Below are 13922 nucleotides of genomic sequence, written 5' to 3'. Positions count from 1 at the left end.
CTTAAATGCTGCTGGGAGACTGAGCAAGACTGAGTGGCCAGAGATGTCTGATTAGCAGTTCTTGTTTTAGTGCAGAGGTGAGAGGGGAGGGCAGACTGGAGAGGGCTGAGGAATGAGAGGTGAGGAATGGATACACTGAATACCGCGATTTTTTACCAAAGTTTGCCTGTCGAAGGGGATGAGAAATCGGGCATGTCAACTACAAACTGGCACTTGCCAAGAGTATTTGGCAGCAACTGAACAACAACAGGCGGTGCTAGTGGTGGAGAATCTGCCTGCCAATGCAGGAGATGTAAGAGATGTGAGTTCAAGTCCTAGGTCGGGAAGATCCCTTGGAGGAGGGAATGGCAACCCACTCCAGTATTCTTGCCTGAGAATCCCATGAACAGAGGAGCCTGGTGGGCTACAGTCCATGGGGCTGCAAAGAGTTGGACATGACTGAAGTGATTTAGCACACACACATGAAACAACAAGAACAAGAAGGATATTTGCCATCTGCCTGTGCTGCTGCAGCTGCTGACTTTCAACACTCCCTGAAGGGAATATGGGGTGGAGAGTGAGGCACTCTGTGCTCCAAGAAAACGTGGGACAAGTCTTTAGATAGATATTTTCAGTAACTGACTGCATGATCTCAATCTTTGCATCTCCTCATATCTAGAAAAGCACTAAATCCCTTCAAAGTGACATCAGCTCCTCACGACTAGCAGAAAACCTTTTTAAAGTTAGTACTTCATTGCTTTGGCTCCCTCTTCACCAAAATCTTATATATTGATCTTCTCCTACTGCCTCTTCGGGCTTCCCTGGTGGCTCAGGTGGTAAAGAATCCACCTGTGATGCAGGAGACCTGGATTCTATCCCTGAGTCAGGAAACTCCCCTGGAGAAGGGAATGGCTACCAACTCCAGCATTCTTGCCTGGGAAATTTCCTGGCCAGAGGAGCCTGACGAGCTGCAATCCACATGGTCACAAAGAGTTGGACACGACTGGGTGACTAAGCACAGCACTGCCTCTTTAGAGCAGTCTCTCGGAGCTATCTGAGGTTCTGCCTTCCCTGGCTGCAGTCCTCATTTTGCCCCACATAAAACTTAACTTGCAGCTCTCACGTTGAGCATGTTTTTTTTTAGTCGACAGTTAGTAACTAGAAAATGAAGAGGAGCGCGGGTCAGGGAGCTTGTTTCTCTTTCTTTTCTAATGGAGGTCTTCAGTTCAGTTCAGTTCAGTCGCTCAGTCGTGCCCGACTCTTTGCGACCCCATGAATCGCAGCACGCCATGCCTCCCTGTCCATCACCAACTCCCGGAGTTCACTCAAACTCATGTCCATCGAGTCGGTGATGCCATCTAGCCATCTCATCCTCTGTCGTCCCCTTCTCCTCTTGCCCCTAATCCCTCCCAGCATCAGAGTCTTTTCCAATGAGTCAACTCTTCGCATGAGGTGGCCAAAGTACTGGAGTTTCAGCTTTAGCATCAGTCCTTCCAAAGAACACCCAGGACTGATCTCCTTGCAGTCCAAGGGACTCTCAAGAGTCTTCTCCAACACCACAGTTCAAAAGCACCAATTCTTTGGCACTCAGCTTTCTTCACAGTCCAACTCTCACATCCATACATAACCACTGGAAAAACCATAGCCTTGACTAGACGGACCTTTGTTGGCAAAGTAATGTCTCTGCTTTTCAATATGCTATCTAGGTTGGTCATAACTTTCCTTCCAAGGAGCAAGCGTCTTTTAATTTCATGGCTGCAATCACCATCTACAGTGATTTTGGAGCCCCCCAAAATAAAGTCTGCCACTGTTTCCACTGTTTCCCCATCTATTTCCCATGAAGTGATGGGACCAGATGCCATGATCTTCATTTTCTGAATGTTGAGCTTTAAGCCAACTTTTTCACTCTCCTCTTTCGCTTGCATCAAGAGGCTTTTTAGTTCCTCTTCACTTTCTGCCATAAGGGTGGTGTCATCTGCATATCTGAGGTTATTGATATTTCTCCCGGCAATCTTGATTCCAGCTTGTGTTTCTTCCAACCCATCGTTTCTCATGATGTACTCTGCATATAAGTTAAAGAAGCAGGGTGACAGTATACAGCCTTGATGTACTCCTTTTCCTATTTGGGACCAGTCTGTTGTTCCATGACCAGTTCTCACTGTTGTTTCCTGACCTGCATACAGATTTCTCAAGAGGCAGGTCAGGTGGTCTGGTATTCCCATCTCTTTCAGAATGTTCCACAGTTTATTGTGATCCACACAGTCAAAGGCTTTGGCATAGTCAATAAAGCAGAAATAGATGTTTTTCTGGAACTCTCTTGCTTTTTCGATGATCCAGGGGATGTTGGTAATTTGATCTCTGGTTCCTCTGCCTTTCCTAAAACCAGCTTGAACATCTGGAAGTTCACTGTTCACGTATTGCTGAAGCCTGGCTTGGAGAATTTTGAGCATTACTTTACTAGCGTGTGAGATAAGTGTAATTGTGTGGTAGTTTGAGCATTCTTTGGCATTGCCTTTCTTTGGGATTGGAATGGGAGATCTTAAGCATGTTTAAAAGCCAAGGGAAAGAGCCAGCAGAGATGGGGGGAGGTTATGATACGGGTGAAAGAATGGGCAGCCAAGAGTAACAGCAAGCAGGAGGGGGTAAGGCCCAACGCGCAGGGGAGCTTGCTGTGGTGGTGGCTGGAGCTAGAGGAGAGTCCCCTAGTGTGGCTTTAAGAGGCTCTGGGAAGTGAAAGCACGGGGGATGATGAAGAGGAGCCGCGGGAGACTGGAACATCCCACAAACTCTCTGCAAATCTTAATTGTTCTATTGTTCCTTTCCTCAGTCAGGGTTTCACGGGATGTAAAAAAAAGAAAACGGAGGCCGGCGTTTGCGATTGGCCACGGGACAGGTGGGCGGGGCCATCCTCTCCCAGAGAGGCGCGGACCAGTCTTGTCAATCGTTGCATCACTCTGTGACTGACAGGACTATCAGCACCCAGGTACTTGCTATCAAAGGGATCAGCACAGGAATGCTCCTGTGTCCCCATTTCAATTTACCTCTCTTGGTGCTTCTCTAAAACACCAAACAAGAAAGACTACTCAACAGATAAACTGTAAATTCCTCCACGACTTCTTTTTCTCACTGGGAAGAAGTCTACAGATTCTTTCATTCTTCCCTAAAGTCAGTTAGTTTTAATGTTCTTGCCATAGCTCTATCCAGAGACACTGTCCTATACCTCAAAAAGCTAAAGGGCATCTTTTGATTTTTAGCTTAATAGTAAGGCACTTATGGAGCTTTGTCTACTTGGTTTAAAGGTCACAATTCTCAAAATACATACTAAAAATGTTGTATTGTTATCTATAAACTATAAAATTAAAATCCTTAAAAAAATAACTCCAGCTAACTCACAGGAAAGAACAGAGAAAGGGAAAATAGCATAAGACTGTCTCTACTCAATGCAGAGAGACCAATTAGGAGGCTTCTGACATAATCCAGGACTGGACCAGGGTGGTGACAGTGGGGGATGGGAGAAATGGTAGGACTGTACATCTATTCTGGGTACATTCTGAAGGATGTGTTGACAGACTGAAGGTGCAGATGCAGGAAGAAAGGGAGTCCATGAGAACCCCCAAGGCCCAGACAACTGACAATGGCTTCTAGTCACTGGGATAGGTAAAAGCTGGGGAGGAGCAGGTTTGGGAGAAACGTTCTGGACTTGCTGTGTAGGAGATGGTTAGTCATCTATGGAGAGATGTGGGCAGAAGACACGAGTCTGTAGCTCAGAAGAGGCTCAGGACAGGAGAAACGCAGTTGGGGTTCATCGGCATTGAGATCGGTTTTGAGCCTATGACACTGGATGAATTCATTAAGAAAGTGAGTGTAGATTAAAAAAAAAAAAAAAGATTCAAGGTCATGTTCCGCAGTGAAAATCTGGTCTGAAAAAAGTTACTGTTGGCACAAGTGTGGCAAGGAAATGTTAAAGCGCCACCGGGAAACTGCGGACAGAGAGCTCCGAGCCTGAGTTCAGCGGGGGAGGGGCAAACATACAGATGCTGTTGCAAAGAGTTCAGACTTCCAAGGGATGGGGATTAAGGGGCCGTCAGCGCTGAGATTAGAAAACAAAGCAAAGCAAAAGTAAGCAGGTAGATGCATAAATGAAGGTGTCAGATTTCAAAGGGAAATAGTGAAAGCGAGTCAATTGGGGAAGGGGTGAAATTTGCCCCAGCGTGATGGGGCAGGAGGGTGGGGGTGGGGTGATTGGGGCCGGCCGTCCCCTGCCCGTCAGCCTCTGGCGGCCAGTCCACGTGCGGGCGGGTCCGCGGCCCGTCACCTCCCCCGGGACAGCGTGGGCTTGTGAGTGCGCTGTGTGGGCTCAGTCAGAGTGTCTGAACCAGGAAAGAGGACGCCGAGGGCCGCTCCTCACCAGACCGCGTTTGCCGAAGGAAGCGGCCTGACCACCCGGCTACGTTACCAATTCCAGAGCCAGGCAGCGAAGCCCGAATTGGGCAGGGGCAGGACTGAGTGATCGGGAGACACCAGAGGGCTCAGAAAGGTTAGCAGGAGGCTCGGCTGGGGCGCGGCGGCGGCTGGGCCGTTATCTGCTCAGCGCTACTCGCGCGGCAACGCCTACCGCGCGGCAGCGCCAACCCCGCGGCCTCCGGCTCGGACGCGTCGCCCTGGAAACCGGCGCGCGGAGCCTCCTGGGACTGACCCGCCAACCGGAAGGGGCTAGGGAACGGCCCGCGAGGCCTGCGCGCACGCGCACTCGAGAGCGCGTCCGTGTGGCCTGGGCGGGGACATGAGTTCCGTCCCACTTGACTGTGAGGGTGAAGTCAGCTGGCTGCGAGGACGTTCGCAAACAAGCCTCCCACCGCTCCTCCTCGGCGCCTAGGACCACGCCTGCGTCCTGGCACGCCCGTGGCGAGGGAGACGGCCCCTCGGCGTCCCTGTGGGCGCGGAATTCCCGCGGATCCTTCCCGCGTCGGGTCCCTCGCGTCCGCGCGCTGGTTGTGTTGAATACAAGTCCGATGTGTATGTCCGCTCCCCAGCCTGGTAGGGCCGTGGACATGGAGCAGAGCACCCGTGTTAAACTCTATAAAGATGGATTTCTCGGTAGCAGAAAATCTGATCCCAAAGCAATGCTTGTTTAGTGAAGACAAGTTACCATGTAGAGAAAATAACAAGGAAAAGTTAAAAAAAAAAAAATGAGTGATTGATTAGGAGTTTTTAGTGATACAATAGAGCTTCCCTGGTGGGTGATACAATAAATGTCTCCAAACCTTAATCCACATTGAGGGTAATCGTATTTCTTTAAAAAAAAGTATGCCCAAGTTATTGTCGCAAAGTGACACCTTGGAACTTCTCTGGTGGTCCAGTGATTAAGATTATACTCCCAGTGCAGGGCCCTGGGTTTGATCTCTAGTTTGGGAACCAGAATGAAAGAATGCAAACCACAATCACAGAAAACTAATCAAACTGAAAGAAAGTGAAGAAGAACTAAAGAACCACTTGATGAAAGTGAGAGGATAGTGAAATAGTTGGCTTAAAGCTCAACATTCAGAAAACTAAGATCATGGCATCCGGTCCCATCACTTCATGGCAAATAGATTGGGAAACAGTGGAAACAGTGGCAGACTTTATTTTGGGGGGCTCCAAATTCACTGCAGATGGTGATTGCAGCCATGAAATTAAAAGAAGCTAACTTCTTGGAAGGAAAGTTATGACCAACCTAGACAGCATATTGAAAAGCAGACACATTATTTTGTCAACAAAGGTCCATCTAGTCAAGGCTATGATTTTTCCAGTAGTCATGTATGGATGTGAGAGTTGGATTGTGAAGAAAGCTGAGCACTGAAGAATTGATGCTTTTGAACTGTCGTGTTGGAGAAGACTCCTGAGAGACTCTTGGACTGCAAGGAGATCCAACCAATCCATCCTAAAGGATATCAGTCCTGGGTGTTCTTTGCAAGGACTGATGTTGAAGCTGAAACTCCAGTACTTTGGCCACTTAATGTGAAAAGCTGACTCATTTGAAAAGACTTCCCTGGTGGCTCAGAGGTTAAAGCATCTGCCTCCAATCCAGGAGACCCAGGTTCGATCCCTGGCTCAGGAAGATCCCTTGGAGAAGGAAATGGTAACCCATTCCAGTATTCTTGCCTGGAGAATCCCATGGATGGAGAAACCTGGTAGGCTATAGTCCACGGGGTCACAAAGAGTCGGACACGACTGAGCGACTTCACTATACTATACACTATAATGCTGGGAAAGATTGAGGGCAGGAAAAGAAGGGAACAACAGAGGATGAGATGGTTGGATGGCATCACTGACTCAAAGGGCATGAGTTTGAGTAAACTCCAGGAGTTGGTGATGGACAGGGAGGCCTGGCATACTGTGGTTCATGGGGTTGCAAAGAGTCAGACATGATTGAGCGAACTGAATGAATCAACATGAACTGAACTGAACTGAATCAAACTAATCACATGGACCACAGCCTTGTCTAACTCAGTGAAACTATGAGCCATACCGTGCAGGGCCACCCAAGACTGATGGTCATGGTAGAGAGTTCTGACAAAACATGCTCCGCTGGAGAAGGGAATGTCAAACCGCTTCAGTATTCTTGCCTTGAGAACCCCATGAACAGTATGAAGAGGCAAAAAGATAGGACACTGAAAGATGAACTCCCCAGGTCGGTAGGTGCCCAATATGCTACTGGAGAACAGTGGAGAAATAACTCCAGAAAGAATGAAGAGATGGAGCCAAAGCAAAAACAACATGCAGTTGTGGTTGTAACTGGTGATGGAAGTAAAGTCCGATGCTGTAAAGAACAATATTTCATAGGAACCTGGAATGGTCCATGAATCAAGGTAAATTGAAAGTGGTCAAATAGGAGATGGCAAGAGTGAATATCCACATTTTAGGAATCAGTGAATTAAAATGGACCGGAATGGGTGAATTTAACTCAGATGACCATTATATCTACTACTGTGGGCAGGAATCCCTCAGAAGAAATGGGGTAGCCCTCCTAGTCAACAAAAGAGTCCAAAATGCAGTACTTGGATGCATTCTCAAAATGACAGAATGATCTCTGTTTCCAAGGCAAACGCATTCAATATCACAGTATTCCAAGTCTATGCCCCAACCAGTAATGCTGAAGAAGCTGAAGTTGAATGGTTCTATGAAGATCTATAAGACTTTCTAGAACTAACACCCCCAAGACATGTCCTTTTCATTATAGGGAACTGGAATGTAAAAGCAGGAAGTCAAGAGATACTTGGAGTAACAGGCAAATTTGGCCTTGGAGTACAAAATGAAGCAGGGCAAAGGCTAGCAGAATTTTGCCAAGAGAATGCACTGGTCATAGCAAACACCCTCTTCCAACAACACAAGAGAAGATTCTACGCGTGGACATCACCAGATGGTCAATACCAAAAGCAGATTGATTACATTCTTTGCAGCCAAAGATGGAGAAGCTCTATACAGTCAGCAAAAACAAGACTGGGAGCTGATGGCTCAGATCATGAACCTCTTATTGCCAAATTCAGACTTAAATTGAAGAAATTAGGGAAAACCATGGGACTATTCGGCCAAAGTACTGAAAATTCAGCTTCAGCACCAGTCCTTCCAATATTGAGGGTTGATATCCTTATAAACCAGTAAATATTAGGGCTGTTTTTCCAGTTGGCAAAAGCAAGACTGGGAGCTGACTGAGGCTCAGATCATGAACTCCTTATTGCCAATTCAGACTTAAATTGAAGAAATTAGGGAAAACCATTGGACTATTTGGATGTGCTCTAAATCAAATCCCTTATGATTATACAGTGGAAATGACAAATAGATTCAAGGGATTAGATCTGATGGACAGAGTGCCTGAAGAACTATAGATGGAGGTTTGTGACATTGGTCAGGAGGCAGTGGTCAAGACCATCCCAAAGAAAAAGAAATGCAAAAGTGCAAAATATTTGTCTGAGGAGGCCTTACAAATAGCCTAGAAAAGAAGAGAAGTGAAAGGTAAAGGAGAAAAGGAAAGATATACCCATTTGAAGGCAGAGTTCCAAAGAATAGCAAGGTGAGATAAGGAAGCCTTCCTCAGTGACCATTGAGTAGGTGATGACATCCAACCATCTCATCCTCTGTCCTCCCCTTCTCTTCCTGCCTTCAGTTTTTCCCAGCATCAGGGTCTTTTCCAATGAGTCAGTTCTTCACATCAGGTGGCCAAAGTATTAGAGTTTCAGCTTCAACATCAGTCCTTCCAATGAATATTCTGGACTGATTTCCTTTAGGATGGATTGATTGGATCTCCTTGCAATCCAAGGGACTCTCAAGAGTCTTCTCCAACACCACAGTTCAAAAGCATCAATTCTTTGGCGCTCAGCTTTCTTTATAGTCCAACTCTCACATCCATACATGACTACTGGAAAAACCATCGCCTTGACTAGATGGACCTTTGTTGACAAAGTAATGTCTCTGCTTTTTAATATGCTGTCTAGGTTGGTCATAAATTTTCTTCCAAGGAGTAAGCGTCTTTTAATTTCATGTCTCCAATCACCATCTGCAGTGATTTTGGAGCACCCCCAAAATAAATCTGCCACTGTTTCCACTGTTTCCCCATCTATTTGCCATGAAGTGATGGGACCAGATGCTACAATTTTAGTTCTGAATGTTGAGCTTTAAGCCAACTTTGTCACTCTCCTCTTTCACTTTCATCAAGAGGCTCTTTTGTTCTTCTTTGCTTTCTGCCATAAGGGTGGTATCATCTGTATATCTGAGGTTATTGATGTTTCTCCTGGCAATCTTGATTCCAGCTTGTGCTTCATCCAACCCAGCATTTCTCATGATGTACTCTGCATATAAGTTAAATAAGCAGGGTGACAATATACAGCCTATACAGTCAGCAAAAATGAGACTGGGAGCTGACTGTGGCACAAATCCTGAACTCCTTATTGCAAAATTCAGACTTAAATTGAAGAAAGTAGGGAAAACCACTAGACCATTCAAGTATGACCTAAATCAAATATCTTACAATTATACAGTGGGAGTGACAGATTCAAGGGTTTAGATCTGATAGACAGAGTGCCTGAAGAACTATGGATGGAGGTTCATGATATTGTACAGGCAGCAGTGATCAAGACCTTCCCCAAGAATAAGAAATGCAAGAAGGCAAAATGGTTGTCTTAGGAGGCCTTAAAAATAGCTGAGAAAGGAAGAGAAGCGAAAGGTAAAGGGGAAAAGAGAAGATATACCCATCTGAATGCAGAGTTTCAAAGAATAACGAGACATGAGAAAGCCTTCCTCAGTGATCAATGCAAAGAAACAGAGGAAAACAACAGAATGGGAAAGACTAGATCTCTTCAAGAAAATTGGAGATACGACGGGAACATTTCATGCAAAGATAGAGACAATAAAGGACAGTAATGATATGGACCTAACAGAAGCAGAAGATATTCAGAAGAGGTGGCAAGAATACACAGAAAAACTATAGAGATACCAAGGGAACATTTCATGCAAAGATGGGCACAAAAAGCACAGAAATGGTATGGACTTAACAGAATCTGGAGATATTAAGAAGAGGTGGCAAGAATACACAGAAGAACTATACAAAAAAGATCTTCATGACCCAGATAACCACAATGGTGTGATCACTCACCTAGAGCCAGACATTCTGGAATGCGAAGTCAAGTGGGCCTTAGGAAGCATCACTATGAAGAAAGCTAGTGGAGGTGATGGAATTCCAGTTGAACTATTTCAAATCCTGAAAGATGATGCTGTGAAATTGCTGCACTCAAAATGCCAGCAAATTTAGAAAACTCAGCAGTGGCCACAGGACTGGTAAAGGTCAATTTTCATGCCAATCCTGAAGAAAGGCAATGCCAAGGAATGTTCAAACTACCACACAATTGCATTCATTCACACACTGGCAAAGTAATGCTCAAAATTCTCCAAGCCAGGCTTCAATGGTATGTGAATCATGAACTTCCAGATGTTCAAGCTGGATTTAGAAAAAGCAGAGGAACCAGAGATCAAATTGCCAACAGCTGTTGGATCATTGAAAAAGCAAGAGAGTTCCACAAAAACATCTACTTCTGCTTTATTGACTGCCAAAGCCTTTGACTGTGTGGATCACAACAAACTGGAAAATTCTTAAAGAGATGCAAATACCAGACTACCTGACTTGCCTCCTGAGAAATCTGTATATGGGTCAAGAAGCAACAGTTAGAACTGGACATGGAACAACAGATTGGTTCCAAATTGTTGAAAGGAGTCCATCAAGGCTGAATATTTTCACCCTGCTTATTTAACTTATATACAGAGTACATCATGTGAAATGCCAGGCTGGATGAAGCACAGGCTAGAATCAAGATTGCCTGGAGAAATATCAACAACCTCAGATATGCAGATGAGGAACTAAAGAGCCTCCTGATGAAAGTGAAAGAGGATAGTGTAAAGTTGGCTTAAAATTCAATATTCATAAAACTAAGATCATGGCATCTGGTCCCATCACTTCATGACAGATAGATGGGGAAACAATGGAAACAGTGAAAGACTTTTTTTTTTTGTACTCCAGAATTACTGCAGCTGGTGACAGCAGCCGTGAAATGAAAAGACACTTGCTCCTTGGAAGAAAAGCTATGACCAACGTAGACAGTATATTAGAAAGCAGAGACCTTACTTTGCCAACAACGGTCCATCCAGTCAAAGCTATGGTTTTTCTAGTAGTCATGCATGGATGTGAGAGTTGGACTATAAAGAAAGCTGAGCACTGAAGAATTGATGCTTTTGAGCAGTGGTGTTCGAGAAGACTCTTGAGATTCCCTTGGATGGCAAGGAGATCAAACCAGTCAATCCTAAAGGAAATCAGTCTGGAATATTCACTGGAAGGACTGATGTTGAAGCTCAAACTCCAATCCTTTGACCACCTGATATGAAGAACTGACTCATTGGAATAGAGCCTATGCTGGAAAGGATTGAAGACAGGAGGAAAAGGAGTCGACAAGAGTATGAGATGGTTGGATGGCATCACTGACTCAGTGGACATGAGTTTGAGTAAGCGCTGGGAGTTGGTGATGGACAGGGAGGCCTGCCATGCTGCAGTCCATGGGGTCTCGAAAGTCAAACACGATAGAGCAACTGAACTGGGAACTAGATCCACAGAGCAAGCAGTACACAGAACGGTCAAATAAATAAAAATAAACAACAACTACATATATATATATATATATATTAAAGTGACACTTTACTTTGATTTTATTCACAACTTTGGTTACTAGGAAGGATAGGCATTTTTGCTGTATTTTTAGTGACTATTGTACTTATTTTGTGATTTGCCTTTTTCTTCCTTTTGCCAACTTTTTCACTTGGTGTTAATCTTTGTAAAAATAGATTTGTTAGAACTTTTGATTATAGTATATGTTGCAAATATCTCCTTTAATTTGTCAGTAACCTTTTAATTTTGTTTACGGTGTATTTTGTGTTTGTGTAGTTTAGTTCAGTTCGGTTGATATTTGTGTTCTATTCAATTATTTTCTGTTCAGTTCAGTTGATATATGACATATTGATTTTTTTTCATCTGAGGTTATTGATATTGTGTACTTTAAATCTATCCATTTCCCTTTTGTTTTTTTTTTTTGGTGTTTGGTTTTGTATAATAGGGGCAGTGGTCATTTCCAAGCAGACTCTTTTTTTTAATTTTAATTTTATTCTTGTTGTTACTGTTCAGTTGCTAAGTCGTGTCTGACTCTTTGTGACATCATGGACTGCAGTACGGCCAGGATTCTCTGTCCTTCATTATGTCCTGGAGCTTGATCAGACTCATGTCCATTGAGTCAGTGATGCTATCCAACCATCTTGTCCTCTGTTGCCCCTTTCTCCTCCTGCCCTCAGTCTTTCCCAGCATCAGGGTCTTTTCTAATGAGTCAGCTCTTCACATCAGGTGCTGGAGTTTCAGCTTCAATAGTTTTATTGAAATATAGTTGATGGTTTGATGGAATAACTCACTCAATGGACATGAGTTTGAACAAGCTCTGGGAGTTGGAAACGGACAGGGAAGCCTGGTGTGCTGCAGTCCATGGGGTCGCAAAGAGTAAGATATGACTAAGCAACTGACCTAAACTGATTAAATATAGTTCCCTGTGCTATACAGTAGGTCACTATGTGTTTCTACAATCTTGGATGATGAGTTATTCATATAGAGTGGGTGGTGGTTTTTGTTATGGGTCAGCTGGGCACCATCTCCAGACAGACATATATTAGACAAGTATTGCCCACAGATGGTGACTGCAGCCATGAAATTAAAAGACACTCCTTGGAAGAAAAGTTATGACCAACCTAGATAGTATATTCAAAAGCAGAGACATTACTCTGCCGACTAAGGTCCGTCTAGTCAAGGCTATGGTTTTCCCTGTGGTCATGTATGGATGTGAGAGTTGGACTGTGAAGAAGGCTGAGCGGTGAGGAATTGATGCTTTTGAACTGTGGTGTTGGAGAAGACTCTTGAGAGTCCCTTGGACTGCAAGGAGATCCAACCAGTCCATTCTGAAGGAGATCAACCCTGGGATTTCTTTGGAAGGAATGATGCTAAAGCTGAAGCTCCAGTACTTTGGCCACCTCATGCAAAGAGTTGACTCATTGGAAAAGACTCTGATGCTGAGAGGGATTGGGGGCAGGAGGAGAAGGGGACGACGGAGGATGAGATGGCTGGATGGCATCACGGACTTGATGGACATGAGTCTGAGTGAATTCCAGGAGATGGTGATGGACAGGGAGGCCTGGCATGCTGCAATTCATGGGGTCACAAAGAGTTGGACACGACTGAGCGACTGAACTGAACTGAACTGTTCATGGAAAGACGGCTGGTTCATGGCTGGTGGCACCCCCAAGACAGCAACAAAAGTGACTGCTTATTATTAAGGGAACATTCCAATTACTTGCTTCTCAGGATTGGAGGGCCCTGAAAGATGGAGGATCCTCAGAATGTCCTTTCCCATCTGAATGGTCTTTATCTCTCTTTTTTTGCTAGCTCTTTGCAGTCTATAGTCTTTGCCTTTGCCTTGGAAAGAGGTGCTCCTTTTCTGTTTGTGTGTTATGGAAGTGGGATAAGCCCTTAGTAATTATGGTGATCACCTCCATCATTATTAACCTAGGCCTTCATTGCTCTAAAGGTTGCTCTAACAAATTACTACAGAGCTGGTAGGTTAAAACAGCAGAGTTTTTTTCTCTCATGGGTTTGGAGGTCAAAAATACAAAATCAAGGTGTCAGCAGGGCCGTGCCCCCTCTGAAGTCTGGGGAGAATCCTCCCAGCCTCTTCCACCTCCTGGTGGCTCCTGGTGCTCTTTCCCTATGGCCACATTACTCCAATCTCTGCCTCTGCTTTTGTGTCTCACTATGTTTTCTCCTCTTCTTATAAGGACATCATTTATTGGATTTAGGGCCCACCTGAAATCGTGGATGATTTCATCTCAAGATCCTTATCTGGGCTTACCTGGTGGCTCAGTGGTAAAGAATCCACCTGCCAATGCAGCAGACACAGGTTCCATTCCTGGTCTGGGAAGATCCCACATGCCGAGCAGCAACTGAGCCTGTGCACCACGACTACTGAGTCTGTGCTTTAAAGCCTGGGAGCCACAAATACTGAAGCCCACATGCCCTAGAACTTGTGCTCTGCAACAAGAGAAGTCACCACAATGAGAAGCCTGTGCACCACAGCTAGAGAGTAGCCCCAGTTGCTGCAACTAGAGAAAAGCATAAAGACTCAGCACAGCCATAAATAAATAAATAAAGTTTTTATTAAAAAAAAAAAAAAAAGGTCCTTAACCAACTTCATCTGCAAAGACTCTGCTTCCAAATAAGGTCATATTCTGAGGTTTTGGGGGAACACGATTTTTTTTTTTTTTTTTTTTTTTTTTTGGGGCGGGGGGGGGGGGGGGGACAATATTCCACCCACTACTTTTGCTATTACCAACCT

The sequence above is a fragment of the Oryx dammah genome, unplaced genomic scaffold, assembly GCF_014754425.2.
Source record: "Oryx dammah isolate SB20612 unplaced genomic scaffold, SCBI_Odam_1.1 HiC_scaffold_2, whole genome shotgun sequence".
In the NCBI taxonomy this organism is placed as follows: Eukaryota; Metazoa; Chordata; class Mammalia; order Artiodactyla; family Bovidae; genus Oryx; species Oryx dammah.
This window is presented reverse-complemented; position numbering follows the sequence as displayed.